The sequence below is a fragment of the Canis lupus genome, chromosome 25, assembly GCF_048164855.1.
Source record: "Canis lupus baileyi chromosome 25, mCanLup2.hap1, whole genome shotgun sequence".
NCBI lineage: Eukaryota > Metazoa > Chordata > Mammalia > Carnivora > Canidae > Canis > Canis lupus.
The window spans coordinates 3,625,037-3,635,469 of record NC_132862.1 but is presented as its reverse complement, the minus strand read 5'-3'; the positions used below and the strand labels follow the sequence as shown (position 1 = coordinate 3,635,469).

General features: G+C 46.2%; 1 long non-coding RNA gene across 2 annotated transcripts; it reads right to left on the bottom strand.

Moving 5' to 3' along the window:
• Positions 1 to 1,981: 1,981 nt before the first annotated feature.
• On the bottom strand, positions 1,982 to 10,421 carry LOC140617079 (uncharacterized). Of its 2 annotated transcripts, none has more exons than XR_012017331.1 (3): positions 10,348 to 10,421; positions 8,421 to 8,548; positions 1,982 to 2,517 (listed from the first exon to the last, which is right to left on the bottom strand). It is a non-coding gene; the product is annotated as an uncharacterized lncRNA (long non-coding RNA). The 2 variants fall into 2 exon arrangements; XR_012017330.1 differs by lacking the exon at positions 1,982 to 2,517 and adding an exon at positions 4,758 to 7,633.
• Between the last annotated feature and the right edge of the window lie 12 nt (positions 10,422 to 10,433).

The window sequence follows — 10,433 nt, the reverse complement described above, 5'->3', positions numbered from 1 at the left end:
GTCCCAGTGAGCTGTGGCACATGGTCCACCCAGCAGAACTGTCTAGGGGAGGCTGGCACCCAAGTCCAGAACCCTTCCAGTCTCTTGGCCAGACTGAGATGCAGATGAGGCTCTATTCTTCTGATTGTCCTTTGGAAAGTTAGTAACCTTTGGAACACAAACACACATCTCGAAGAACAAAATGAAGTCTTCACCCCCCATAACAGCTAATTTTGCCATGGCCGTTACTCCGTTACCTTGCATTTTTAACAAGCATGGGATGATCCTGATGCAGGTGGCTTGCGGTTTCACATCGAGAAAAACTGATCAAAGCCCCAAAAGAAGAGACACTGCCCCAGGATTTACTAGGCTGCCCCTGCCACGGTGGAGTTAGCCCTTCACATTATTATGCAGAGCAGTATTAGAGCCTCTCCTACAAAGGCTTGCCTGGAATAAGAAAGGAGGGTCCATTTCTGAGTCATATATCTTGTAATCCTTGTTCCCTTAGTTACACAAAAACCAGCCAAAGCTCTGAAAAGGCTGCTTCGGAGAGCCTGACTGGATTCTTCCCCAAACCTCTGCCCTCCCTTTTTGGGGTGGACAATAGGAGGTAGTTTGTTCTTGCAGTTACGTGAGTCAAGAGCATAACACATAGTATGTTCAATAAAGGTACATGAAAAACCTCTACCCAGCCTGATTAATTGGGAGTCGGGACCCACCAGGAGGAGGCAAGGTGCTTCTCTGAGCCCTCAGACCACAGCTTACCCAGCTCTACTACAGCACTTACCAAGTTCTGTCCTAATTTTGCTCCCAGCACCTGTCTTGCCAGGCAGGTTAGCAGTTCATTAGCCATCATCCTTGGCTTTTCCCAACATTTGTTTTTTTTTTTTTTTTAAAGATTTTATTTATTTATTCATGAGAGACACAGAGAGAGAGAGAGAGGCAGAGACACAGGCAGAGGGAGAAGCAGGCTCCATGCAGGGAGCCCGACCTGGGACTCGATCCCGGGTCTCCAGGATCGCACCCTGGGCTGAAGGAGGCGATAAAACGCTGAGCCACCCGGGCTGCCCCCAACATTTGTTTTTAAAAATACCTTTATTGAGGTAAAACTGACACACAATTAACTGCACATTTAAAATGTACAATTTGATACATTTTCACATACATATTCACCCATGAAACCATTTCCACAATCAAGATAATGAATACATCCATCACCTCCGGAGGTTTCCCAGAGTCCATCTCTTTCATGGGTCCCTCCCTCTCCCACAGGCAACCACTGATCTGCTTTTTGTCACTACAGATTAATTTGTATTTTCCAAAATTTTATATAAATGGAATCCTACAGGGACTCCTGGGTGGCTCAGCGGTTTAGCGCCTGTCTTTGGCCCAGGGTGTGATCCTGGGGCCCCCCAGATCGAGTCCCACATCGGGCTCCCTGCATGGAGCCTGCTTCTCCCTCTGCCTGGGTCTCTGCCTCTCTCTCTCTCTGTGTCTCACAGGAATAAATAAATAAAATCTTAAAAAAAAAAATATATATATATATATACATACACACAAATGGAATCCTACAGTATGTGCTCTCTTTCTTTTGGTCAGGTTTCCTTCACTCAGCATAACTGACATTAGCCATGTTGTGTGGATCCATAGTTTATTCCTTTTTATTGTATGGCAATAGCATTTCTTCACCCATTGACCTGTTGATGGTCATTTGTGTTGTTTCCAGTTTGGGGCTGTTACAAATAAAGCTGTTATAAATATCCTAGTAAGTCTTTGTGTGCCCATTATACTTTCATTTCTCTTGGGTTAATAGGAGTGGAATGGCTGGATCATACAGTATGTGATGCCTAACTTTATTTTATTATTATTATTATTATTTTTTAGAAATTTATTTTCTCACAGTTCTTTTTTTTTAAAGATTTATTTATTTATTTATTTATTTTATTTATTTATTTATTTATTTATTTATTTATTTATGATGGACATAGAGAGAGAGAGAGGCAGAGACACAGGCAGAGGAAGAAGCAGGCTCCATGTCAGGAGCCCGACATGAGACTCAATCTGGGGTCTCCAGGATTGCGCCCTGGGCCAAAGGCAGGCACTAAACTGCTGAACCACCTAGGGATCCCCTGTGATGCCTAACTTTAAAAAAAATTATTTTGCTTGGGATGCCTGGGTGGCTCAGTGGTTGAACGTCTGCCTTCGGCTCAGGTCCTGATCCTGGGATCTGGGATCGAGTCCCACATCGGGCTCCTTGTGGGGAGCCTGCTTCTCCCTGTCTGTGTTCCTGCACCCCCCTCTCTGTGTCTCTCATGAATAAATAAATAAAATCTTAAAAAAAATATTTTGCTTATCGTTTACTTATTTTATTTCAAGTTTTTATTTACATTCCAGTTAGTGGGGCACCTGGTTGGTGCAGTTGGTTAAGTGTCCGACTCTTGGTTTCGGCTCAGGTCTGATCTCAGAGGCAGGAGCAGGCTCTTCCCTCAGCAGGGAGTCAGCTTGAGATTCTCTCTCCTTCTTCCTCTGTGCACCACCCTCCAATTAAATAAATAAATAAAACTTAAAAAAAAAAAATAAGTTTCAAGGCACCTGGGTGGCTCAGTGGTTGAATGTCTGCCTTCAGCTCAGGTTGTGACCCCAGGGTCTTGGGATCAAGTCCCGCGTTGGGCTCCCTGCATGGAGCCTGCTTCTCCCTCTGCCTGTGTCTCTGCCTCTCTCTCTGTGTCTCTCATGAATAAATAAATAAAAGCTTTAAACAAAATCTCCATTAAAAAAAAAAAAGAATTCCAGCTAGTCAAAATATAGTGCAATATTAGTTCCAGGAGTAGAATCCAGTGATTCATCACCTACAGACAACACTCAGTGCTCAGCATAAATGAATTCCTTAATACCCATCACCCATCTAATCCATCCCCCTGCCCACCTTCCTCCCAGAACCTTGTTTGTTCTCTATAGTTAAGAGTCTGTTTTATGGTTTGTCTCTCTTTCTTCCCCCATGTTCATCTATTTTCTTAACCTCCACACAAGTGAAATCATATGGTATTTGTCTTTTCTGACTGACTTATTTCACTTAGAATATACTCTAGTTCCACCCACCTCGTTGCAAATGGCAAGATTTCATTCCTTCTATGGCTGAGTAATAACCCACTGTGTGTATATACCACGAATTCTTCATCCATTCATTAGTTGATGGACATTTGGGCTTTTTCCATAATTTGGCTATTATTGAGAACACTGCTATAAACATCAGGGTGTATGTAGCTGTGAATCAGCTTTTTTTTTTTTTTTTTAAGATTTTATCTAACAGAGAGCACTCACAAGCTGGGGGGAGAGGTGGCCGGGGGAAGGTGGTGGAGGGGGAAGAAGCACCCCCCCTGAGCAGAGGGCCTGACATGGAGCTGGATCCCAGGACCCTGAGATCATGACCTGAGCTAAGGCAGCCATTTAACAAACCGAGCCACCCAGGCAGCTCTGATACTTTTTGCTGGATCATAGGGTAGTTCCATGTGTATGTTTAACTTTTAAAGATCCTGCCATACTGTCTTCAAAGTGGTTGTACCATTTTACACTCTTATCAGCAGTGTGTCACAGTTCTAGTAACTCTACATTCTGACACCCGAAATATTCAGGCTTTTTACATTAGTCATTTTTATAGGTGTGCCAACACTGCTTTAATTTCTTGGTAAGCATTCATATGGTTCAAAAAGAATTTTTTAAAAGATTTATTTATTTATTCATGAGAGGCAGAGACACAGGCAGAGGGAGAAGCAGGCTCCACGCAGGGAGCCCGATGCGAGACTCGATCTCAGATCCCGGGATCATGACCTGAGCTGAAGGCAGGTGCCCAACTGCTGAGCCACCCAGGCGTCCCTGGTTCAAAAGTTTTTATTTTTATTTATTTTTTTTTAAAGATTTTATTTATTTATGCATGAGAGACATAGAGAGAGGCAGGGATACAGGCAGAGGGAGAAGCAGGCTCCATGCAGGGAGCCCTACGTGGGACTTGATCCCAGGTCTCCAGGGTCACACCCTGGGCTGAAGGCAGCGCTAAACCGCTGAGCCACCCTGGTTGCCCTGGTTCAAAAGTTTTTAAAGATTTTAAAGGTATACAGTGAAAAGTGAGACTCTCTCCATGCCAACCAGTAGTCACTTTTAAAGGTATCTTGTGTATTCTTTATTCAAATGCTAACAAATATTCTTGGTTTTCCTGCTCTTTTACAAAAGGCATTATGCTAACCACACTGTTCTGAACCTTTTCTTTTTTTCATTAAAAAAAAAATATTGGGGACACCTCGGTGGCTCAGTGGTCAAATGTCTGCTTTCGGCTCAGGTTGTGATCCTGGAGTCTCGGGATCGAGTCCCGCCTGTGTCGGGCTCCCTGCATGGAGCCTGCTTCTCCCTCTGCCTGTGTCTCTGCCTCTCTCTGTGTGTCTCTCATAAATAAATAAAATCTTAAAAAAAAAATCTTAAAAAAAAAAAAAAAAACATTTGGTTGAGCTTTCTCATTCTTTATTGTGGCCACACAGTATTTAATTGTATGGATGCACTAAGATTTACTTTACCAGTTCCCTATTTTTTTTTTTTAAATTTTTTTTTTTTTAATTTATTTATGATAGTCACAGAGAGAGAGAGAGAGAGGCAGAGATATAGGCAGAGGGAGAAGCAGGCTCCATGCACCGGCAGCCCGACGTGGGATTCGATCCCGGGTCTCCAGGATCGCGCCCTGGGCCAAAGGCAGGCGCCAAACCGCTGCGCCACCCAGGGATCCCTACCAGTTCCCTATTGATGGACATGTGACTTCTAAACTTTTGCTATTATGATGCTGCAGTGAGCACCTTACACACAGTGTTTCTCATGGGTGCAAATATAGCCATCGGGATCATTTCTAGAAGTGGGGCTGGTAATATGTAATTTTGATATTAACTCAATAGTTGTGCCAATATACACTCCCACTATCAATAAATCAGATTGTAGTCAGAGAAGGACAAATACCGTATGATTTCACTCATATGTGGAATTTAAGAAACAAAACAAACAAGCAAAGGGAAAAACTAAGAGAGACAGAGACACAAACCAAGAAATAGACTTAATTATAGAGAACTGATGGTTCCCAGAGGGATGGGGATTGGGAGGATGGGTGAGATAGGTAAGGCGTGCACTCGTGGTGAGTACCACCTAGCGTTGTATGGAAGTTCTGAATCATTACTGTATACCTGAAACTACTATTACGCTGTATGTTAAGTAACTGGAATTGAAATAAAAACTAAAAACAAAAAACAAAAAACAAAAACAAAAATAAATAGCGTGTCTGTTTATTCACAAAACTAAAGTTAGCAAATGTTTGGATTTTACCAATCTGATAATGGTGTTTGTGTTTGCCTTTTTCTTATTAAGAGTGAGGTTGAACATCATTCCGTACGTTTAAAAGCCATTTGTAGGGGCACCGGGTGGCTTAGTCAGCTAAGCAGCTGCCTTGGGCTCAGGTCGCCAGCCCGGGGTCCTGGGATCCAGCCCTACATCCGGCCCTCTGCTCAGCAGGGCGCCTGCTGCTTCCTCTGCCTGCCACTCCCTCCCCCGGTTTGTACTTCCTCTGCCAAGTAAATAAATAAAATCTTAAAAAGAAAGTAATGTATTTCCTTTCCTTTGAACTGTCTGTAAATGTCATTTGCTACTTTTTCTAAAGGCTGGTCATAGACTTGCTGATCTCTAGGAGTTCTAGGACAGGGAGAGTAGTCCTTTGTGATACAAATGGCAAATATCTTCTCTCCAATTTGTCATTTGTCTTTTCACTTTATGTAGTTTTCATCCCTGACATTAATTCTCTGAATTAATCCGAGACGTTAATCCTGAGCGTTAGTCCAGTTGTTTCTGCCTCCTAAATAGTTCTGGAATACTGCCTTCCTTCTTTCTACCCCCCCCCCCCCCGCCCCTTCCCTGGGCCAGTCTGCCATGTCCCTCACCAAAATTGCTACATCGATTCTAACCGCTCTCCCAGACATGCTTCCACTCTTGTCCCTTTCTAATCTACATTTTGTAGCCAGAAAGCTGTTTCTAAAATAAAAACACGATCATGTCAGTTTTCTGCTTAAAACTCTTGGGTGGCTAACCAGGGCTCTTAGTGGGAATCCAATGCCCTTAGATCAGATCCTCCATGAGCTCCAAGGTCCCCCACATGGTCTGGCTCCTTTTTTTCTCTTTAGCATCATGTCTGACTAGTCCTCACCTCCCATTCCCCGCTCCTGCCGTAGTGAATTGCTTGCAAGCCCTCCCTTTCAGTAAGCTCTCTCACGTTTAGGCCTTTGCATAAACTGTTCTTTCCTGAGGAATGCCCTTCACTTGCTAAACTTCCACTCAGCCTTCAGATATCCCTGCCAACAGGAAGCCCTCCCGGACCCCAGTGGAAGAGATTAGGTACTGGGATGCCTGGGTGGCTCAGGAGTTGGGTGTCTGCCTTCAGCTCAGGGCTTGATCCTGGAGTCTTTGGATCCAGTCCCACATTGGGCTCACATTGGGCTCCCTGCATGGAGCTTGCTTCTCCCTCTGCCTGTGTCTCTGCCTCTCTCTCTCTGTGTCTCTCATGAATAAATAAAATCTTAAAAAAAAAAAGATTTTATTTATTAATGAGAGAGAGGGGCGGGGGGCAGACACAGGCAGAGGGAGCAGCAGACCTCATGCAGGGAGCCCGATGTGGGACTCGATCCTGGGACTCCAGGATCACTCCCTGGGCCGAAGGCAGGTGGGCCGAAGGCAGGTGCTAAACTGCTGAGCCAGCCAGGGGTTCCCAAAAAAATCTTAAAAAAAAAAAAGGAAGAGATTAGGTACTAACACCCGTCCTTATGTCAGCACTACTAAAGTTATGATTATCTATTTACTTCTCTGTCTCTCCCATTAGGTATACAAAGTTCTGGAAGGGTAGGGACTCAGCCTGCTTCTTCACTGTTTCCTAGTGCCTATCACAGGGCCTGGCACATAATAGGTGCTCAATAAATAGTTGCTAAATTAATTCAAGAAATGATGTCTGATGAATGGCTAGGTGAACATTTCATCTTGGTGGGGGAACCCAGGAGAATGAAGAAAACAGAAAGGTTCTTGACTCCCGTGCAAGAAAGTAAGTAGCCAGTTGCTCCTTCATTCCACCTGCCAGAGAAAGCAGTGGTTTTGACCTTTCCATTTCTCTTGATAATCTCATTGAGCTCTGCCCTAGCTTGTTCTATACCCAGGTCCCAGAGGAATAAGTAAAATACCTAAGATCCAGTAGAGGAAACACTGACCAACATGAGGGCAACTTGTCTTAGCTGTAGCTAAGTCCTGGAGGCTTCCTGAGTGTCATAGTTTGCCCTTTAACCACTGGACCATGGAGAGGTGGAGGGGTGGGTTCCAGTGGAGGGCTGGAGCAGAGAGGTATGCTTGAGACAGTCTGGGGCAATGGCTATTCACCATCCAGTGTAAGTATCTGAATTTTTTTAAAGAGTTTTATTTATTTATTCATGAGAAACACACACAGAGAAAGGCAGAGACACAGCCAGAGGGAGAAGCAGGCTCCATGCAGGGAGCCTGATGCGGGACCCAATCCCGGGTTCTAGGATCATGCCCTGGGCTGAAGGTGTTCGCTCAACTGATGAGCCACCTGGGCGTTCCACAGGTGCAGTACCTAATTAAAAAGCAGTATGGGATAAGTGGGAGCTGAACAGATGAGGACCAAAGTTAGGTGCTGACAGACAACCAGAACTAGTATCTTGATTCAGGGGTCACTGCTTACACTCTCACTGATGCAGACTGCTTTAGTCAACACAATTTTGGGGTCCCGGAGGGCCACAGAGAGAATTAAGGATAGAAAACCTTTCCTAGGGATCCCTGGGTGGCGCAGCGGTTTAGCGCCTGCCTTTGGCCCAGGGCGCGATCCTGGAGACCCAGGATTGAATCCCACATCGGGCTCCCAGTGCATGGAGCCTGCTTCTCCCTCTGCCTATGTCTCTGCCTCTCTCTCTCTCTCTCTATCTCTGTGTGACTATCATAAATAAATAAAAATTAAAAAAAAAAAAAAAAAAAAGAAAACCTTTCCTAGGTTTAGTCCTTTATTTTCTGAAGCCTTGAGCATGGCGTACAGGTGGGATAGATTAGTGACCTCTCCGGTTTCAGACTTTGAGGTGGAATCATTTTTTTTTTTTTTTTTTTAGATTTTTATTTACTTATTCATGAGGCACACACAGAGAGAGAGAGGCAGACACACAGGCAGAGGGAGAAGCAGGCTCCACGCAGGGAGCGTGATGGGGGACTCCAGGATCACGACCTGGGCTAAAGGCAAACACTCAGAACCACTGAGCTGTCCAGGTGTCCCTTTGGGATGGAACCAATTTAGGATGTAATTTGGAAAAGTTAGGATACAGGTAACATTTGTCTGGTCTGACCTTCAAGGATTTATTTGCTCCTTTACTTACCAATTACTGATTGCAAACTTCATGCTAAGGAAAGTACAGGGTCTTGGAGATAGAAGGGTACTGCAACACACTGTTTTCTTAAGCTGTGGGTGCTAACTTGTTAGTGGGATGACAAATCACAATCAGATCTGAATTAAAAAACAAAACAGGAGAATAGAAAATAACTACAGTGCACTCTGCATAGAACAAGTACTAGGCTAAAAAAAATTGTTACAGGGGCCACCCCGGTGGCGCAGCGGTTTAGTGCCGCCTGCAGCCCTGGGCATGATCCTGGAGACCCTGGATCGAGTCCCATGTCGGGCTCTCTGCATGGGGCCTGCTTCTCCCTCTGCCTGTGTCTCTGCCTCACATTCTCTGTGTCTCTATGAATAGATAAATAAAATTTAAAAAAAGGAATTAAAAAAATTGTTACAAACGTGTGTGTGCATACTGGGTCATGATTTAAAGCATATTACTGTGGTCGGAAAAATTTTGAGCCTCTGCCCTAGAAGGTGAGCTCCAAGAGCACAAAGGCTTTGTTGTGTCTCAGAACAGTGCGGGGGTGCGGTGTTGGGGTCTCACTACTGAGCTGAACCAGTGAAGGTTTAACACTGTGCTGCCTTCGGGAAGATTAGAGCCAGACATACAGGGAAAGGTCAGAATTACAGGGTTTTCAATACTAGTATTAGTCTGAACCAAATTAAGAACATTGTGTTCAGGGATCCCTGGGTGGCGCAGCGGTTTGGCGCCTGCCTTTGGCCCAGGGTGCGATCCTGGAGACCCGGGATCGAATCCCACATCGGGCTCCCGGTGCATGGAGCCTGCTTCTCCCTCTGCCTGTGTCTCTCTCTGCCTCTCTCTCTCTCTCCGTGTGACTATCATGAATAAATAAATTTAAAAAGAAAAAAAAAATTAAAAAAAATATTTAAAAAAAAAAAAAGAACATTGTTCTGGGCAGCTGGATGGCTCCTTCAGCCCAGGGCGAGATCCTGGAGGCCTGGGATCGAATCCCACGTTGGTCTCTCTGCATGGAGCCTCTTTCTCTCTGATGGATAAAAAAAAAAAGAACATCTTGTGCTGGGGGCTCCTGGGTGTCTCAGCAGGTTAAACATCTGCATTGGGCTCAGGTCATGATCCCGGGGTCCTGGGATGTGCAGCCCCTGCATGGGGCTCCCTGCTCGGCGGGGAGTCTGCTTCTCTCTCTCCTTTGCCCATCCCTCTGCCGGTGCACTCTCTCTCTCAAATAAATAAATAAAATATTTTTTAAAAAAATGTCTTGTGGGGCAGCCCAGGTGGCTCAACGGTTGGGCGTCCGCCTTCGGCCCAGGGCATGACCCCAGGGTCCTGGAATCGAGTCCCACGTTGGGCTCCCTGCATGGAGCCTGCTTCTCCCTCTGCCTGGGTCTCTGTGTCTCTGGTTAACAAATAAACAAAAATCTTAAAAAAAAAAAAAAGGTCTTGTTTAGCTCCATCTCTGTACTTGCGCAGAGGCGGCGTATCTTAAAATGAAGGTTGCCCGGGACACTGCTGCCTTAGAGGGTGGCACCCCTGCCCTTAAGGACAGTGAGGGTAGGGACGAAGGGAGAGAGAGGGAGGCTACAGGAGGCGGCAGGCCGGGCCCTGCGCGGGGCCTCCCTCGGGCAGAGGGGCAGCGACGCAAGTGCAGGCGGGCACCTGCCGGCGGGACGGGCAAGGCGGCCAGGACCCACTGACGGCGCCGCCAGCCCGCGCAGTCCAGGGGCCGGGGCCGGGGCCGGGGCCGCCGCGCTCCGCAGGTGAGGTCACCTTGAGCTGCTGCGCAGAGGTGGAAGCAGGTTCCGGGGAGCGGCTTCAGCGGCTCTGCCCCCGAGCGCCCCAGAGAGAGAGAGAGAGAGAGGAGGGGGGGGGCGGAAAAAACAAAGGCAAAACCAAAAAAAAAAAAGCCAACAACCGTGTTTGGAGACAATACCTGCATTCGGTTTTCTTCCAGTCGTGGGACGCGGGTGGGGGTGGGAGGGCGAGACCCAAGGGGCGGGGCCGCCGCGCGCCGGGGGG